At 38.3% G+C, this 20041-nt stretch overlaps 1 pseudogene; it reads right to left on the bottom strand.

The window, feature by feature from the left end:
* Window positions 1-19583, bottom strand: part of LOC114905890 — a 36098-nt pseudogene extending 16515 nt beyond the window's left edge.
* Window positions 19584-20041: the final 458 nt, after the last annotated feature.

The raw sequence follows: 20041 nt of genomic DNA, 5'->3' as shown, positions 1-20041 counted from the left end.
TTACCAAATTTGCTTAATAGCCATTTATTAATGGACATTTGATTATTTTTAACCTTTTGCTATTATGAGCAGTGCTTCAGTAAACTGGCTTAGAACACTCTTTGAAATGAATCTAGTTATGAACAGCTCATTACTTTGCTTTCATTTCTTTTCATTTCAACATACACTGGTAAAAATTTTACCACTACCAGCACCATTTTATGTACTGGTCTTTGACAAACACTTTTCCACTACATCCTTGAAGTCATTCAGGCTTGTGAAATGGGCCGTTTGCTTTTGGCTGTCAGGTACCTCCTTTATAAAGTAGAATCCATCCAAAAACTTGGTCTATCTCACTAAGCGGGTACTGAGTTTATGTTTCCAGCTGATTTTTTTCATACTGTTTTCCCCATGGTGAAATGTTCTTCCCATTTGGTTTTGCCTATTGTTATTTGTAACCAAACATAGAAATTTGATATGGCTAGACATGGGCTAATTAAGGATGCTAGATGTATCAACAAAAGGACAAGAATTTGAATACTACTCAGGCATTTGGGTGGATCTGGCACAGGGAGACAAGAACATCCTCAGGTGTTGGGATATATTAGCATCTCTTTTGTACATCTTGGCTTCACCTGTATATTATTTTACCTGTCATTATGACAATCAGCTGTGTGGATTCCAACATACTTCATGCAGGTGCAACCTGACAATACCTCATGCCCTCTTTGTACGCCTCTCAACTCCTGGGCTGGGATTTACCAGTGAACACTACTATAAGACCGTCACTGATGCCTATATATCTACAATCTGAAAGCATGAATGACTGATGAATGAACCTTTTATCCATTGGGAGATAGGAGATGGTGGCTAAATTCATCCATCTTGTTTTCACCCATGAATAGGATTGAGTTTATACAACTTCTTGAAAAATCCAATGAGATTAAGCAAACAGTCTCACTTAGCTGAGGTCAGCTCAGTAACACATCCTTGAATTGGCTTTCCCTGTTTCTTTGATTCATTATCCATGTCCCTCATTCTTATTCTCTGGAATTGTACTCCCAATACAACAACTGCACATAAATACTGTGCCTCAAGTCAGGGTAGTGGTATGAGATAAGACCTTGTATATAAGATATGATTTAGGCAAGCATGGCCAAAACAAACAATAGAGGATACAGATCAGCAGTCAGAATCAGGGATTTAGTGGTAATGAAATCTTATCCAGACATGTATATGGGACCTGATGATCAGAAATTCATTGTGTATGGGTACTGGGTACTGTATTCAGTAGACTATGCATGTAATCATCACTCAGGAATTTTGATATCATAAAGTTATACTCCAGGTCAGGTAGGATTCTAGTTTCTGGAAGGATGGAGGGAACACTACTTGCAAGAGTAAGACTACTCATGAGTTCTAGAGGACCGAGAGTGCTAGGCATTTGACCATGACCCAAAGATTTAATTGGAAAAAAGGTAATGGAGGTCAACTGGTGCACTGGGTCAAGTATGGAATAGAAGCTGTATGTCCTGATATTAAATCACAAAAGTATTTAGAGTTTCCTGCATAACCCTTGCCTAAGTTCAAGCTTGAAATTGGAGTGGGGCTTTGTATGTAGGCAGGAGGGCAAAGTAAAACTCGCTATGTGGAAAGAAGTGTTTCAAAGACCAAAGACTGGGAATGACATAGAAATTGACAGGAAAGTCAACATTTCTACACTTGATGACCCTGGTAGGTGGAGTGAAACAAGTAATATACTCCTAATACAGACCCCATGCTTCTTGGTTTAGCATTTCACTCTATGACACATTAATTTCTTCACCTATTTGATGAGAAAGCTTGAACGTGCCACCAAAATGAGTGACGATCAGGAGTTCACCTTCAACAATTTACTTTAAGACGCACTGTTAAATGTACAATAGAAACTACACTGGATTATTAGTCAGGATACCTGACTGTAAATTGTGCCCTTAGTGAGTCATCTGACTTCTCTGATTCTCTTTTCTATTCTGAAAAAAAGCCTACTATTTTTGCCTTATCTACCTCATAGATTTGCTATGAGTATGAAATATGATAATATATGTGAAAACAATGTGTAAATGTTATGCAAATGCTAGTTATTATTATAAGAAATTATCTTTAGTGCTTAGGAGAATAAAGCTCTTTATATGATTTGCCTTAAATTTTGCATATGATACAAATGCAGTAACGTTGGCTTCAGGGTGGTTGAATTTTTTATTTATGATGTTAAGTTCCTGGGCCACTGCTCTGTCCTTTCCAGTCTAATGCCAAAAATATAGCTTACAAGCCCCTGTCTATGCAGCAAATGTCTCATTATCCTCTGCGGAAGTCTCAGTTTAGATGTCATTTTGTAAACAACATCATTAAAGATTAAGAAAAGCATCACTGAGTCATTGTCATGTAAGCTATAGAGTTCTGAATGATATCTAAGGCAGAAATGTGTTCTCTGTGAAAAACTTTTTCTTTATTCTCAGTGTTATAGGAAACCATAAGAATTATAAAACAAAATGTCTAAATGTTTAACGATTTCTGTGTGACGTTATGCATGTAAATTTTCTCTCCACTGTCCCCATTCAGGTGTTACTTGATATCCACATTACCATATCAATGTTTTCTAGATGGAATTATCTGCAGTCTTGATACTCAAATGTGTGGTCTATACACTAGCAGTGTTAGAATCACCTGGGAGCTTGCTAAAAATCCAGAATTTCAGATTCTAACCCTGACCTGTTGAATCAGAATCTGCATTTCATCAAAATTCCCCAGGTGATTCATAAAGCTTGAAAACCAGGGGTCTACACTAACCTGTTCTTTTGAGTCAACTCACTTCAATCTTCTTAACTTTTTACGCTCTGTTCCTGTGCCCCACTCTGCTTTGCTTTGGGATCCTTACATCAATCCCTGACTCTAGCCCTATGGACTTGCCTTTCTTTATAGTATATGTGTTCTCTCAAGTGTCTGAAATTCCACTTTTTCTTATGCACATTGGTTTGACTCACCAACTTGTCCCAGTTGCTTTTAGTATATAAATATATACTTCATATATTGAAGCTCTACTTCCTTACAACCTAATTCCACACCCTTACCCATTCAACTCAGCCAGTACTGAATAGGCCAGGCCAACTCCTTAGGAAGGAAGGGAGTTGGAGAAAGTTAGTTTAGCAGTACCATAGAAGTTGCCTAGATTAGATAGTGTATGCACATCTGAGTCTCGTTAAAAGTTCTTATTCCTCTAGTCTTAGTTTTTCAGTAGTCATCTGGTCCTTTTCGTGGTATAAGCTTCTGGAAGATAAACAGATTTCTGCCTTTACTTCCTGGACTCTCATTTCTGTATGTAGGCAGGGACGTACTAGGGTAGGCAAAACAAAGCAATGGCTGATCCAAAAGTTATTCTGATCTGGCTCTGGAAATTACAAACTTGTTGTAGCAAACATACCAAGATAAATGGCATACCAGGGAGAATGTGGAGAGCCTGCCTTCCTGCCACATCTTTTTATTCCATCAGGTGAACACCATGGCTACCTAGCTGCTTCAGAGCTAGTGTGTGAAATTTGTTGCTATTAGTGAGTTAGCAACACAATTGTTTGTGGCAATCTCTTCTTTGGGAAGGGACAGTTTATAAGCAAGAGTATACTGTGTAGTTTGTATATAAGAGACCAGTTCTCTTCCATATGTGGTACCACAGAGACTGGACTGTCCACTCTACCCCAAGATCTAGCACCTGCTTTTTCTAACGATTATAATCAGTGAGAAATAAATTCATAAACTGGAGAACTATCAAGATCTATTTTCTTAAAGATGAAACTGTCATGGAAAAGAGTCCTTTAAAAACAACTGACTCCCATTTGATTGGGTCTGAGATAGGTTCATCTTTTATTCAATTCTTCTTTGTGGACAATTGTGAAAGAGCAAAAGACTGGTGACTCATTGACAGAGATGCAGGACAAGATATCTAAGGCCATCAGACCATTATCCTTCCTTTGACCACCTTCATTAGGGCATCTTTCACATCCTTATTCCTCAGAATGTAAATGAGTGGGTTCTGCATGGGTTTTACTGCCCCGTACAACAATGTAACAATATTATCCTCATCCTGGGAAGATTGAGAGTGTGGGCACATATACACTGATTGCTCTCCCATAGTAAATTATGACCACAGTCAAGTGGGAGCCACAGGTAGAAAAGGCCTTGTGTCTGGCCTCTACAGAGTGGATCTTCAGGACAGCCACAGCAATACGGAAATAAGAGAGCACAATGAGCCCAAAAGGCAGGAACAGTACTACTACACCACTAGCAAACATTAGGATCTCCTTTACTAGTATATGAGAGCAAGTGGGTTTGAAGATTACTTGGAGCTCACATGTAAAATGGTTAACTACATTGTGGCCACGAAATTGGATTGGTGTGACTAGGACAGGAATCACAGCCATTAAGAAAGCACTGGCCCAATCTCCTGCCACCATCCAGATACAAACATTGTTGTGCAGGCATTCTGAGATGGCAATAAACCTGTCATGGCCATAACAGTAAGAAGGAAACACTCCATCACTCCCAAGTAAAGAGAGATCGTCATTTGGAAAAAGTCACTATAGGATATAGTGGGAAAGTCCTTCCAGCAGTTCACCAAAACCATGGGTGTGGAGCTTGTAGACTAGCAGATATCTAAGAAGGATAATTGGCTGAGAGAGAAGTACATGGGGGGTGTGAAGATGGGAATCAATCCGGATAATGACAATGATGAGAATATACCCACCAAGGTGACAGATTAGATGAACAACATCGCCCAGAAGAAGGAGCTGAGATGCAGGCTGTCTGGAGAGCCCCATCAGAATGAATTCCATCACATTTGGATTATTTTCTTCAGTTGGGTAAATCATCATCCTTTCTATGAAGAGAAAAAGGAGGAAAGTATGACAAACATGATGTAATCCTAAGAAGGCACTGGAAAAAGGGCAAGGCTGAATGATGAGGAAGAACTTCACTTCACCAGAGGGAGAAAAAAAATACAGTTTATGCCACTCTATAATCCTTTGGATCTTCTCATAGCTGTGGTTAGGTCAGTGAGGCCTTGTTTTTAGCTCCTCATCCTCTCACTCAGCATTCAAACCTGAAGACGCAGAACCACACCCTCCTTATAATTTGTATTACAAGGGGGTATTTTGTATAGAGATTTGTTTGGGGTGGCTATCCTTGATTTCATTTCTGTAATGAGTGTTTTCATGGTGAAGTGCAGCTCTTCAAAGGAACTTCTATACTTACTAAGGCGTTTACTTGGCCCAGAATGATGATAGAAGCCATCAGACACAAGGGCAGGCATCTCAAACCCTAAACAGAACATTTCCCTTGTCTTTGCCTAGGTAACAAAATCAAAATTATTTTGCTTACAGTCAGATTTCAGGTCTTGAACATCTCTTGTCTTTTTTTTTAAACATTTTTATTGGAGTATAATTGCTTTACAATGGTGTGTTGGCTTCTGCTGTATAACAAAGTGAATCAGGTATACGTATACCTATATCGCTATATCTCCTCTATCTTGCGTCTCCCTCCCTCCCACCCTCCCTATCCCATCCCTCTAGGTGGTCACAAAGTACTGAGCTGATCTCCCTGTGCTATGCAGCTGCTTCCCACTAGCTATCTATTTTACATTTGGTAGTGTATATATGTCCATGCCACTCTCTCACTTCGTCCCATCTCACCCTTCCCCCTCCCCAAGTCCTCAAGTCCATTCTCTACATCTGCGTCTTTATTCCTGTCCTTCCCCTAGGTTCATCAGAACCATTTTTTAATTTTTAGATTCCATATATATGTGTTAGCATATGGTGTTTGTCTTTTTCTTTCTGACTTACTTCACTCTGTATGACAGACTCTAGGTCCATCCACCTCACTACAAATAACTCAATTTCGTTTCTTTTTATGGCTGCATCTCTTGTCTTTAGAGAAAAATTTCTTAGGTACAAGAAGGTAAAAAAGATACAGTAGAAATTAAAGATCTAGGACTTGATCATGAAGAGAAGTCGAGAATGTGCCAAGGGCAGCTCTGTGCCAATTTTGGGTTTTGCTTTTTGCGAAATTGCATGCAACTCTTACCCAGGATAATTGTATTCTCCTGTAGCTGAGTTATAACTGAAAGAACCAGAGTAAATTATAGGAAAGAATACTGAAGTAAGGGCATTTTAGTTTTGATTTGACTATTTACTTGCTGTGTGACCCAACTGAGCTGCAGTTTCATTACCTATAGAATGAGGAAAAATATATGCCTTTCCTATGTCACAGAAATATTAAGTCCCAACTACATAATGGATTGGGGAATGCTGTGAAAATTATAAATGTATGAAAACATAAGTGATTATTGTTTCTGGAAGAAGGAATACAACCAAGATATCCCCTTATCCAACCTTCTTGTCTCTTTTCAAGGTGTAAGGGAGCCTAGGAATTCAGTAGTTGCATTTATAAACACCTTAGGTATAGGAAGTTTTTTCCTACTGAGGATAACTGACTCAACTCCCACATATCAGTCAGGGGCCATACATAAGTAAAAAGTAACTTCAAAAATTTTAATGGTTTTGTTTGTGAAGAAAAGAAGATGATTTTAAAATATTCAATCTAACTTTTTCTTTGTGAACTTAAATACACTTATTTTAAAATTTATTTATTTATTGAAATATAGTTGATTTACAATATTATATTAGTTGCAGGTGTACACATAGTGATTCAATATTTTTATAGCTTATACTCCATTTAAAGTTACTAGAAAACAATGGTTATATTTCCCTGTGCTGTACAACATATCCTTCTTGCTTATCTATTTTATACACAGTAGTTTGTATCTCTTAATCCCGTACCATTATCTTGCTCCTCTCTCCTTCCCTCTCTCCACTGGTAACCACCAGTTTGTTCTCTATATCTGTGAGTCTGCTTCTCTTTTGTTATATACATTCATTTTATTTTTTAGATTCCACATATCAGTGATAACATAGAGTATTTGTCTTTCTCTGTCTGACTTATTTCACTAAGCCTAATATCCTCTAGGTCCATCCAAGTTGTTGCAAACTGCAGAATTTCATTCTTTTTGTTGGATGATTAATATTCCATTGTGTGTATATACCACGTCTTTATCTATTCATCTGTTGATGTACACTTAAGTTGCTTCCATTATTTACAGTCTTGGATACTGTAAATAATGCTGGTATGAACACTGGGGTGCATGTATCTTCTCAGATTAGTGTTTTCATAAAAACACCTATTTTTTTTAAAAGAGGAAGCTTAATCCTCCTTTATATAACACTTGATGCACAAAAAACGTAATTTATTTTTTAACATCTTTATTGGAGTATAATTGCTTTACAATGGTGTGTTAGTTTCTGCTTTATAACAAAGTGAATCAGTTATACATATACATGTTGTTCCCATATCTCTTCCCTCTTGCGTCTCCCTCCCTCCCACCCTCCCTATCCCACCCCTCCAGGCAATCACAAAGCACGGAGCTGATCTCCCTGTGCTATGCGGCTGCTTCCCACTAGCTATCTATTTTACGTTTGGTAGTGTATATATGTCCATGCCACTCTCTCATTTTGTCCCAGCTTACCCTTCCCCCTCCCCATATCCTCAAGTCCATTCTCTAGTAGGTCTGTGTCTTTATTCCCATCTTACCCCTAAGTTCTTCATGACATTTTTTCCCTTAGATTCCATATATATGTGTTAGCATATGGTATTTGTCTTTCTCTTTCTGACTCACTTCACTCTGTATGACAGACTCTAGGTCCATCCACCTCACTACAAATAACTCAATTTCGTTTCTTTTTATGGTTGAGTAATATTCCATTGTATATATGTGCCACATCTTCTTTATCCATTCATCCGATGATGGACACTTAGGTTTCTTCCATCTCCTGGCTATTGTAAATAGAGCTGCAATGAACATTTTGGTACATGACTCTTTTTGAATTATGGTTTTCTCAGGGTATATGTCCAGTAGTGGGATTGCTGGGTCATATGGTAGTTCTGTTTGTAGTAAAAAACGTAATTTAAAATACACAATAATCTAAGTTGTTTGCATAGCTGGAAATGTGGTTTTATAACTCTCCTAAATACTGATATCTATATTTACATTTATGTATATTATTAAAAGTAAGGCCAATTTATTCAATAACTTGATGAAACTAAGGATATTAAACATAAAACTAATGTTAAGTTTGTAGTTCAGGGTAAAGAATGAGAGATAGGAAGTGAGAGATGAAAATAAGGAATGGAGAAAAGAAGGCAGAGAGAAGAGAGAAGATCAATATCAAGAATGAGGTATAGAAGAGAATAATTTTGTTGTGGTATAAGAGGGTAGAACTAGAACTGGAAGACAGTTAAAAGAGAGGCAGATTTCAGCTGAGTAGGAGGACAGATTTTCTGTCTACATCAGCGATCCCCAACCGTTTTGGCACCAGGGACCGGTTTCGTGGAAGGCAATTTTTCCACGGACTGGTGGGTGGGGGATGGTTTCGAGATGATTCGAGTGCGTTACATTTATTGTGCACTTTATTTCTATTATTACTATATTGTAATATATAATGAAATAATTATACAACTCACCATAATGCAGAATCAGTGGAAGCCCTGAGCTTGTTTTCCTGCAACTAGATGGTCCCATCGGGGGGTGATGGGAGACAGTGACACCCGAAGTGTGTTGCTTATGTTCAGTCTTCTCCGTGATCTCGTTTTGGTTGCTGTCACTACAGAAAACCCTGCTTCACAAAGATAGGATGTTGGAAATGGAAGCAGGCTTTTCAGTGCTTTCGTGGCAATCTCAGGATATTCCGCCCTGACTTTAATCCAGAACGTACGGAGATTTGAAGTTGTCTCAGACATACTTTTAAGGTCACAGTCATTTGCGATCTCAAGCAGTTGATCCTCTTCTAGTGTGGACAAAGTCGATTCACCTGGCTTATTCACAAATGGGTCACGGATCCATTCCTTCCCAGTTTGGGGGTCTTTTGTGGTTGTAAAGTAATGCTCAAACTCTTGAAAGCTGAGATAGGTGATTGTGCACCAGCTGGGAGAAAGAAGGCCCTGGCACAGTCTCTTCCAAAATCTCTGCTAATGTTTGAAACATGTCAAAAATCCCAATGTTCATATTCATTGCCCCCATAATTCCAGTTTGGCTTTGAATGCAGCCACTTTATCTGCAGACTTGAACACAGTTGTAGTTCTTCCCTGAAGTGACAGATTGAGTTCATTGAGCAGGTTGAATATGTCACACAAGTAAGCAAGTTTTGCGACCCATTCTGTGTCACTGAAATGTGCTGCCAGTGGTGACTGTTTTTCTAAAAGAAATCTGTGCAGTGGCTCTTGTAACTCAAAAACTCTGGCCAGTCATCTACCTTTAGAAAGCCATCTTACTTCTGCGAATAAGAGATGACATGTGTGCTCTGCGTCCATCTCCTCACAGAGCTGCACAAACAGACGTGAGTTAAGGGCATGTACTTTAATGTGGCTGATAATTTTAATCACATCCTGCAAAATGTTGTTAAGTTCAGTTGACATTTTTCAGGTAGCCAGCATTTTTCTCTGGATGACACAGTACATAGACCCACATTCAGAAGCGACCTCTTTGACCTGAGTAGTGAAACCAGAAAGCTGTCCAGTCATGGCAGCCATTCTGTCCGTGCATATACCGACAGAAATGACTAATTCAGTTTTCTTGATATGTAATCATTCAAAGACTTGAATAGTTCTGTAGCTGTGGTGTTGGTTAGCAACAAAAGTGCACATAACATATCCTCATGCACATCCTCCTGAAAAATATATCACACAAAAACAAGCATTGTTGCCTTGTTGTCAACATCAGTAGACTTGTCAACCTGGATTGCATACCACAGTGACTCATTAATCTTCTCTAACAAGCGTGCCTCAATATCCTCTGCTATTTCATCAATTTGTCTAGTTATAGTGCTAGCCAAAAGAGAAACACATGCCACCTTTTGAACTGCATCCCCTCCTAAAAGTTCACGACAAATGTCCTTAGCAGCAGGCAGGATCAATTCTTCACCAATAGTAAAGGGCTTTTTAGCTTTAGCAATGCGGTTAGCCACTAAGAATGGTGCTCTCAGTGCAGACACATTTGATAAAGTGGTGGCCTTCAATAATTCTTCTGTTCTTTGTGTTCATGTTTTTTCTTTTGAAAAACTCCAGAGGCTTGTCTTTTAATGCAGGGTGCTTGGTCTCCATGTGGTGAAGCAGTTTTGAAGGTTTCATGGCTTCGTTGGATAGCCGATCACTGCATATTATACAAGGTGGGCTTGGAGAATGTGAATCACCTGTTGCAATGAACCCGTAATTTAAATAGGACTCTTGGTATTTTCTTTTCAATGCAGCTTTCTTTTTGTTGGCAATCTTAGAGTCTTCCGCTGTCTCATCATTGTCTCATCATTCTCTTTTCAAAGAAGCTCTCCAGCGATGTTTGTTTTTTATTCATTTTGGCTAGGGTTAGCTTGTGGGCTTAGCAAAACTGTGACAAGTGCACAGTGTGGGAAAGAGGTGAGGACGGAAGTGGTAAATAAAATAATGGGTGGGCCACCACGTGGACTGAAATAAGTGTCAGATTCTGACTTAAAGCCTGCCACCAGATGCAGCTGTACAATTGAAGTACATCAACTCACTTGCCACTATAAAGCCTGCCACCAGATGCAGCTTAATTGTCACTTGCCACTCACTGATAGGGTTTTGATATGAGTCTGCAAGCAATTGATTTATTATGTTCTCTGTGCAGTCAGACCTCTCTGCTAATGATAATCTGTATTTGCAGCTGCTCCCCAGTGCTAGCATCACTGCCTCAGCTCCACCTCAGGTCATCAGGCATTAGGTTCTCATAAGGAGTGCACAACCTAGATCCCTCGCATGTGAAGTTCACAGTAGGGTTTGCGCTCCTATGAGAATCTAATGCCACCGCTGATCTGACAAGAGGTGGAGTTCAGGTGCTAATGAGAGTGATGAGGAGTGGCTGTAAATACAGATGAAGCTTCGCTTGCTCACCCACCGCTCACCTCCTGCTGTGCAGCCCGGTTTATAACAGGCCACAGACCAGTACAAGTCCATGGCCTGGGGGTTGGGGACCCCTGGTCTAGATAACTAGAGTTATCTAGTATGATGGAATAAGCAGTTTCATGAATTAGTGAGCTCACTCCCTCACTGAGGCAACACTCAATTTCAGCCTGGTTATCAGTACAGTAGGGGGATCTCCCATATTAGACCATAGCCTGAACTAGGCCAAGTCTATACAACTGTGAGAATCTATAATGCCATAATTATGAGAGAGAAGAAATGGAAGAAAGAAACAAGGGCATAGAGAAGGCAGCAAAGAGAAGAGACAGATCTAGGAGAGGGACAGATCCAGGGAGTTAAACTAGGGGAATATGGAGGAAGAGAGTAAGCAAAGAGAGATGGAAAGAGAGAGAAAGAACCATGCCCTCAAAGGGCTGCAGGGCACTGGTTAAGTAACTTCCTCTCCTCACCAAGCTTCTAACTAGGGTTATCTTTATTACTTAGCTCCATTTCCACCCTTCCTGTTAATGCTGCTTTTATTTTTAAAAGACTTTATTGAGGTATAATCGCTATACAAAAAACTGTACATATTTAATATATACAACTTGATGAGTTTGGAATAAGTATATACCTGTGAAGCCATCACCACAATCTAAGCCATAAATATATCTATCACCTCCAAGAGTTTTTTCCTTCCCTCTTTATTATTATTATTATCAGTTAGTATTTGTGATAAGAACACAAGTTCTACCCTCTCAGTACAGTTTTAAGTATAAAATACACTATAGGTTCTATACTGTACAGTAGATCTCTAGGAATGATGATCCAGCAATCTCAGTTCTGGGTATATATCCAAAGGAATTTAAATCGGTATCTTGAAGAGATAGCTGCACTCCCATTTTCATTGCATCATTATTCACAATAGTCAAAACATGAAAGGAACCTAAATGTCCACTGGTGGATAAATGGATAAAGAAAATGTCATATGTACACATGATGGACTATTATTCAGCCTTGATAAAGAAGGAAATCCTGCCACTTGCGACAACATGGATGAACTTGGAGGGCATTATGCTAAGCGAAATAAGCCAGACTAGGAAGACGAATACTAGGTGATACTGCTTATATGAGGAATCTAAAATAGTCAAACTCATTGAAGCAGAGAGTAGAATGGTGGTTGCCAGGGATGGGGGCAGGGAAGGAGAAATGAGGAGGTATTAGTCAAAGGGTACGAAGTTCCAGCTATACAAGATTAGTAAGTCAACTCAGAGCTTCGATTTCCATCACACAACTGTACCTACTAGAAAGTGACCCAATGGACTACTAAGGACCAAATCCAGTGTTCTTTCTCTGTCTTTAATTTCATCTAACACTTCTTACCATTCCCACCTCTTGACATTTTTTCTTCCTTTGTCTTCTAAGATCCATTTCTCTCAATTCACCTCTCACCTCTCTGATTATCCTTTTACCATGTTAGCTTCTTCTTCTTTCTAACTTCTAAATGTATGTATTTCTAAAGTTTCTGTAACATTCAAGATAAGCTAGCTTGCTCTATAACAACAAACAACCCTCAGATTTTGAGTGGCTTGAAACAATGAAAGTTTACTTCTTGCTCATGCTACTTTTTCATCTGTGGTGGGTCTCTGCTCATTGAAGTCACCCAGGGACCCAGACTTACTGAGGAGTCTTCTTTATGTATGCTTGAATGATTCCTGAGGCAGGAAAAAAGAGGCATATTGAATTGTGCATTGCCTCTTTAACCTTCTGCCTGGAAGTCACTTTTACTCATGTTTAGTTGGCTAAACAATCATATGGCAATGATGTCATGTATCTGGAAGGAAATAAGAACTGGATTACTTGTGAAAGACTCTAATGACTACCATATATTCCTTCCTAATTTCTGTAACTTTATTCTGTCCATGGATAGTCATGTCTAGTTTTATGACTTCATCTAACTCTTGGTACTCATGACTCCAAAAACTTATAGCTAGAGGCCAGATAGCTTTGTTTTTAGCCCAAGAGTCACGTGTCCATTTGGCTTCTGATGCCCCAGACTATTGGAAAGTAAAATTTAAAAAATTAAAATGTACTTGTCACCATCCTATTTAAAACTGTCATTGTTTCTTCCCTACTTGTACTAATGGCATCTGAATTTTCCCAATAAAGCAGGTTGAGAAACTTAGTCATCATCCCTCTTTCCTTAAGTTTCCCATATCAGCCACTAACGTATCACCAAACTGCACTGTCTCTTTAATGTGGCTTTTCTGCTCCATCCCTGATAGAGATTCCCTTGTCAAAGTCTTTTCTGTACCTTTTGCATGGACTCTGTCAATAGGTTCCAAAATAGATTTTTATCCTTTTCATCTGTCCTGGACATTTTTGCCAGAGTAATCTTATATTTTGATTATATCACTCCCTTATCCAAAACGCTTGTTTCATTCTCCACTGCCTATGAAATCAAGTCATAACTTCTTAGTCTGACACTCAGTACCTTTCATTATCCTTCATTATTTGTCCTCAGCCTAACTTTCTGTCAGTTATGTTCCCTGATCCTTGGTTTTCCCTTTGTTTATTTGCTCCCTATGATGTATGTACTCAATGTCCTACACCAAAACTCTCTGCCCAGGACTAAGAGGGTTCCTGGAATGGAGGACTTCAAGTGCCCAAACCTGGGGAATCCAGGCAAACTAGGATTAGTTGGCCTCCATAGATTTTCCATACTCACCATTCCCCAGACGTGCCACTTTCTATGACTTTGGTCACGCAGCTCTGACCAGAATGGCTAACCATCCTATTCTCTCCATTAAAATTCTAGACATTTATTGATCAATCTCTTCCAAGAATCCTTTCTCACAATTCAGAATTAATATTTTACTCTAGTGTTCTCTCACAGTATTTTTAGTTTTTTCTTCCTCTGTTATAGTACATATCACTCTTTTCAATAAATTGTAGCTAATTGAGTATATATAGTACATGTTTATCTCCCTCTCTATGTTGTAAGCTTTCTGAGGGCAGAAACCATGTATCATTTATTTTCTTACCTGGTATAATGCTTTGTCCACAATAGGGGTCAATAAATACTTGTTTGACAGAAATTAGGGAGCAAAAAGAAAGATGAGAGCAAGGAAAGAAAGAAATGTGAGCACAGAGGGGGTACAGAGGGAGGAAGAGGGAGGAAGAAAGGGGAGATAGGAAAATCTCATACACTTCGAGCTCTTTCTTCCTGAGGTGATAGCAGATCCGTTCCTTTCCTACTGGTATGCCACCCAAACATTTTTCCTACTACCCATCCCCAAATAATCTATAATCTAGTTTAGTAATTGGTTTTCATTACTTCAGTAAGATTACCTAGTCCTATTTACTGTTTACCTCTTCTGGAAGCATCAATTACTTACTGTTCTCTACCAGCCAACATTATACAACTGTCTATTCCCAATTTCCAGAGGCTCTTACCTCCATATCACTTTTAGCTTGTTACTATTAATCCACCCATGGTAAGCATCCTTCACCCCACCCTCTCTAACCCTAAAGCTTTAGCCAGTACTAACACAAGAAAGTTTGGGTTACATCACTTCTGCCACTACCATCAGTTCCAACCCACTCATAACTTATTTCTGGGCCATGTGATACTAGGATACTCTCCTTTAAGATTACATTTGCAGAGTGAAATATTGGTGGTAAAACACTAAGGACAGAGAATTTGTTCTTACATTTTAATATCCTTAGCCTCTGTGTGCTTAATTCGGGGAAGTAAGTGGGAGGCAAGGAGGAGTGTACACTGAGAAACCATTGGTTATAGACACTTTTTTTGGCCTTGATCCACCTCATGGTTCCTCTCTACTGAGCTAAACTCTTCTTCTATTTAAGTAACTTAAATTTAACAAATGAATTTTGAGCATCTGTAATGTACATTCTGTGCTACCTGTTGTGTTCTTGTAGGACTCTGCATATACTTCTATTAGAGCACTCTGTGTATTAAACTGCAGTTGTTTGTTCAGAGTTTGGTTTCCTCACGAGACTGAGAGAGAATGTCTTTTAAAGTGTATCCAGTGCTTAGTACAGTGTCAAGGACAAAAAGGGTGCTCAATAAATGTTGGAAAGATAAATATGTAGATTCTTTAAAAGAAACAGAGATAAGTGTAAGACATGGTCCCTGCTCTGGAAGTGGTCACCACCTAGCAGGTAGAAGAGGAGAGGATCTCTGAATACAAATAACTTTAAACAAGTCAGACAAACAAGTCTTGCCACTCTATTATAGAACCCAGTGAACAACTGAGAGATGTATTTTGACCAGGGGATCTTGAGTTCACTTGACAGATTTATATTTGGTTCCAAATTTCCTGTATTGTCTTCAATAGAGGCTTTTATTTTGTCTTGGAATTTCATGATTTGATGACCAGCTTCATTTTTCTGCTAGCCAATTTTTTTTTCTCACCATGAAAAGGGACTAATATTAAAAATCAAAGTAGAGTTGTTTTTGTTGGGAGAAGAGGAAAAATGAGACGATAGAGGAATGGTAACTGAATTTTCTGAATCTGAAACTGATATGGATGTTCTGACAATTACTAGGCAACTTTCGGGAATATCATGATGGAGTATTAGAAGTTGGAGTTATCCTAGATAATTGAGTTATGAGGGACAATGTGGTGTTTAAGGGTGTGGACTCTGCAGACAGACATGAGTTTGAATCTTGCCCTTGCTACTTCATGTGACCTTGGCCAAACCATCTAACTTCTCTGAGTTTTAGTTTTGTCATTTATAAAATAATTTCTACTCTAGAGTGATGTTATGGATATTAAATGAGATGGTTGATAAAACATTATCCTTGGTATACAGTAAGTACTCGATAAATTTATTTCTATTCTATTAATATTACAGAGGCCTGAATATGATGCTCAGGTGATGTAGGCATTGACTAGAAGTTGGACAAAATGGCTTTTTAAGTTATTCCAGGCCTGAGACTCTGAGTTTATAATTCTTTGGCCGAGGGGAAAATAAACTTTACTTACCATTGCCTGTGCTGATCAGATAACCTCAAAGCCCAGACACACTGCATAATTCTCCGACAGCAATAACTCAGCTGGCACTTCCCAGGCAGAGATGTAGGAGAAAGTCCAATATCCGGGAAGCGCTAGGATCTACAACTTCCTGTGGTCTGCCTAGTGAAATTTGACCAGATAAGAACAGTTAATAAGAAGCTCTCGAGATATAAAAGCTCCTTTTATCTCTGAATGTGAATATTATTGATGTTAAATACCTGAATGGATGAGGTTAATTTGAATAGTCTTCTATTGTTGCAAGAAATATGGAAAACTATTCAGGGAAACTTGAAAAACTCTTCTTCATACTTGTGGCATGAACTGAAAGAAATTATTTTCTTATTCTGAAAAAATGATGGCTCCACTGCCTGTGTGAGGTAGAAGCTTTTAAGGACTGGACCCAGAGACACCCCATTGTGGTATCTAAGAAGAGATCAAGTCTCATATTCTGGACCTGCCTTCTGTAACACTTTGCAAGTCATGCCAGATTCCTATCAAGGCTGAACAATTTACCTTGAGGTCCCCAGGTATTTCCAACTGCCATTAATGTCTTGAATAAGAAAGCGTTGCATTGCAATGAAAACATTTAATGGCTATAAATTCAATTTCCAAGAAGCTTTTCTCTTTTGGATACTCAAGGGGCAGGGTCCCTGGGCTATGACTTATTATTTCCCTTACCTGCTCTGCAATGATTACAGAGACTATCCAGGAAAATATTTTGATAACTTTATTCTCCTAGTAATCCCTCCCCCTTTTCACTTCTTGAAACAATTTTCTGAGTGTGATCACATACCCTCTTTTCTCCTTCCATCATACAGGGGTGAATTTACTATAAAATATCAGATGTTGCTTTCATGTCTCAAACTCCCTTTGTGAGCAAACCCAGGGCCCGATAAATGTTTAGCAAGAAAGCAGCGTGGCATAGTATCTGAGTGAAAGCTCTGTTGTCAGGCAAACCTGAGTTGAATTTCCAGATCTGCCACCTACTAATTGTGTGACTTCTCTGCATCTCAGTTTCTTCATCTGAAAAATAAATATGAATATAGTAATACTTATCTAATAGGGTTGTTTTGGGGATAAAATATAACAATGCACAGCAGTGCCTGATTAAAGTGTTCAGTAAATGGTAGCTACTATTATCGAGAAGCAGATCTCTTCATCAAGTTCGCAAGATGAGAGGATGTAGCTAAAGTGGTAAATGTGTATGCAAGTACTTTATGAAGTATTAGGTCATTCTGAGGGTATACCATCAATTATTCTGTTGAGCTGGCATATCCTAAGATTAGACGTATTTATGAAGGGCTGCAACGGTAGTCCCTTAATACCCCTTCAACTTCTGGGACTATAGCTATATCAGGGTATGCTTAGACAGTAGCAATCGGGAAACTAAAATCCTAGGTCATTAAGGCAAACAGGTAGAAAAATAGCCTTTAGTTATGGTACCACAAGACAGGATAAGCAGTGGGGTATAATATCTTGTGCCTATCTTACTGTTTCACTTCTCTAGCAAAAGGTTGACAGCTCCATATTTGGCTTTTCCAAAAAGCATAATAAACCCGATGAGGTGGTTGAAATGCATTTATAATTCTTGCTTTGGGGGATATGGCTTGGACAAGTTGGAAAGCAAAGTTGAAGTATTCTATGAAGAACTCCCATTCTTTTAAGAGTTGGAGACACATCTGAGACCTGCACCTGAAGGGAGGAAAAGGGAGGCTGGAAGACAGTGGGTTAGCTTCTCATACACCTGGGACTGGACTTGAAGTGCTAAGGGTATGGAATTGCTCATTTTTGTTGTTGGAGTATCAGTTGCCTACTATAAAGGTGTTTGCTGAGACAGTGAGATCTAGGTCTGAAGACACCTGCATAAACTTAAAATAAAACTTTAGGCAATCCATTAGCCTCTCTGAGACTTTTTCTTTTTCTTTCTTTAAAATTGAAGTGAGATTTACATATAGTGAGATACACTAAATGTAAAACTGAGGAATTATGAAAAATGTATATACCTGTGTAACCACAACCTCAGTAAAGATATAGAATATTTCTACCACCCCCCAAAATTCTTTTGTGTTCCCTTCCAGTCAATCACTACTGCCACTGGCAGCCACTATTTTGTTTTATATTCCCCCAGATTAGTTTTGCCAGTTCTTGAATGTCATATGCGTGGAAGCATATAGAATGCACATTTTTGTATGTAGCTTCTTTTACTTAATGTAATGTTTTTGAGATTTATCCATGTTGTTTCATGTATTAATTGCTTATGATTTCGTTTTTTTTGATTTCTTACTATTGAGGAATAGACCATTGTATGAATACATCACAATTGTTTTATCTATTCCCCTATTGATAGAATTTGAGTTGTTTCTGATTTGGAGCTATATTGAATAATGCTGCTATAAACATTCATGTACAAGTCATTTTGTCGACATTTGTTTTCACTTCTCCTGGGTAAAATACCTAGGAGTCTAATGGCTGTGTCAGAGTAGATATAGGTTTAATTTTAAAGAAGTTTTCAGATGTTTTTTGAAATTGTTTATAAAATTTTACATGGCCACCAGCAATATATGAGTTCCAGTTGCTTCATATCCTTGCCAATATTGGTGTTGTTGGTATTGTTAATTTTAACCATCTGGTGGTATGTGGTAGTATCTCATTGGGTTTCTAAAAAAAAGTATTTTGAAATAACTTTATATTTAGAAAAATTATAATGATAGTACAGAGAGTTCCCATACACTTTTCACCCTAACATCACCCTCCTATTGTGGTTTCAATTTACACTTCACTAATGACAAATAATGCTGAGTACATTTCATATGACTATTGGTGATTTAGAATCTTTCTTTGTGAAGTATGTGCTCAAGTCCTTTGCTTATTTTTATTGAGTTGTCTTTTTGTTATTGATTTTTAGGAGTTTCTTATATATCTCAAATGTAGTATTTTGTCAAATGTGAACATTGTATTTTCTCACAGTCAGTGGTTTGCCTTTTCCCTTCCTTAATGGTACTTTTGAAGAAGTTTTAAATTTTGATGAAGTTCAATGTATCCATTTATAAATGATTAGTGCTTTTTGTGATCTGTCCAGGAAATCTTTACCACTGCCAATGTCATAGAGATATTCTATATTTTCTTCTAGAAGCTTTACAGTTTTAACATTTACTTTGGTCTATGATCTATCTTCAATTAATTTTTTAGTATGGTGTGAGGTAAGAGTAGAGGTTCACTTTTTCCCCATATGGCATCTGTATTAGTTTTCTAGGACTGTCATAACAAATTACCACTATCTGGGTGGCTTAAAATAATAAAATTTGTTGTTTCACATTTCCAGAAGCCAGAAATCCAGAATCAAGGTGTCAACAGGTCTCTAGGGAAGAGTCCTTCTGTACCTCTTCCAGCTTTTGGTGGCTCCAGGCCATCCTTGGCTTGTGATAGCATAACTGCAAACTCTGCCTCCATCTTCACATGGCCTTCTTCGCTATGTCTCTTGTTCTCTCCTGTTCTTGTAAGAACATCAGTCATTGGATTTAGGGCCCATTCTAAATCCAGTATGGCATCATCCTGAGATCCTTAACTAATTACATCTGCAAAGAAACTTTCTCCAAATAACATCACATTCTGAGGTTCTGAGTGAAGATAATTTTTTTGTGGGAGAGAGATACTAATCAACCCACTGCAATTTCCAATTGTTCCTCCACCATTTCTTGGAAAGACTATCTTTTTACCACCAAATTACCTTGTAATCTTTGTCAAAATTCAATAGCTCTTGTAGGTGAGGCTCCAGTTCTGTACTCTGTATTCTAATCTGTTGTTCTATTTGCTCATGCTTAAAGCAGTACTTAGCTCTAGAGTAAGTCCTAAAATCAGGTAGTGTGAGTCATCCAACTTTGTTTTCTTTTTCAAAATTGTTTGGCTATTCTAGATTCTTCGTTTTTGATATATATATTAGAAAAAATTGTCAACTTCTACAAAAATTCCTT

Source organism: Monodon monoceros, unplaced genomic scaffold (genome assembly GCF_005190385.1).
Source record: "Monodon monoceros isolate NGI ecotype Baffin Bay Population unplaced genomic scaffold, NGI_Narwhal_1 Super_Scaffold_22, whole genome shotgun sequence".
Classification (NCBI taxonomy): Eukaryota; Metazoa; Chordata; class Mammalia; order Artiodactyla; family Monodontidae; genus Monodon; species Monodon monoceros.
Note: the sequence above shows the minus strand (reverse complement) of the source record. Positions and strands in the feature narration are given on the sequence as shown.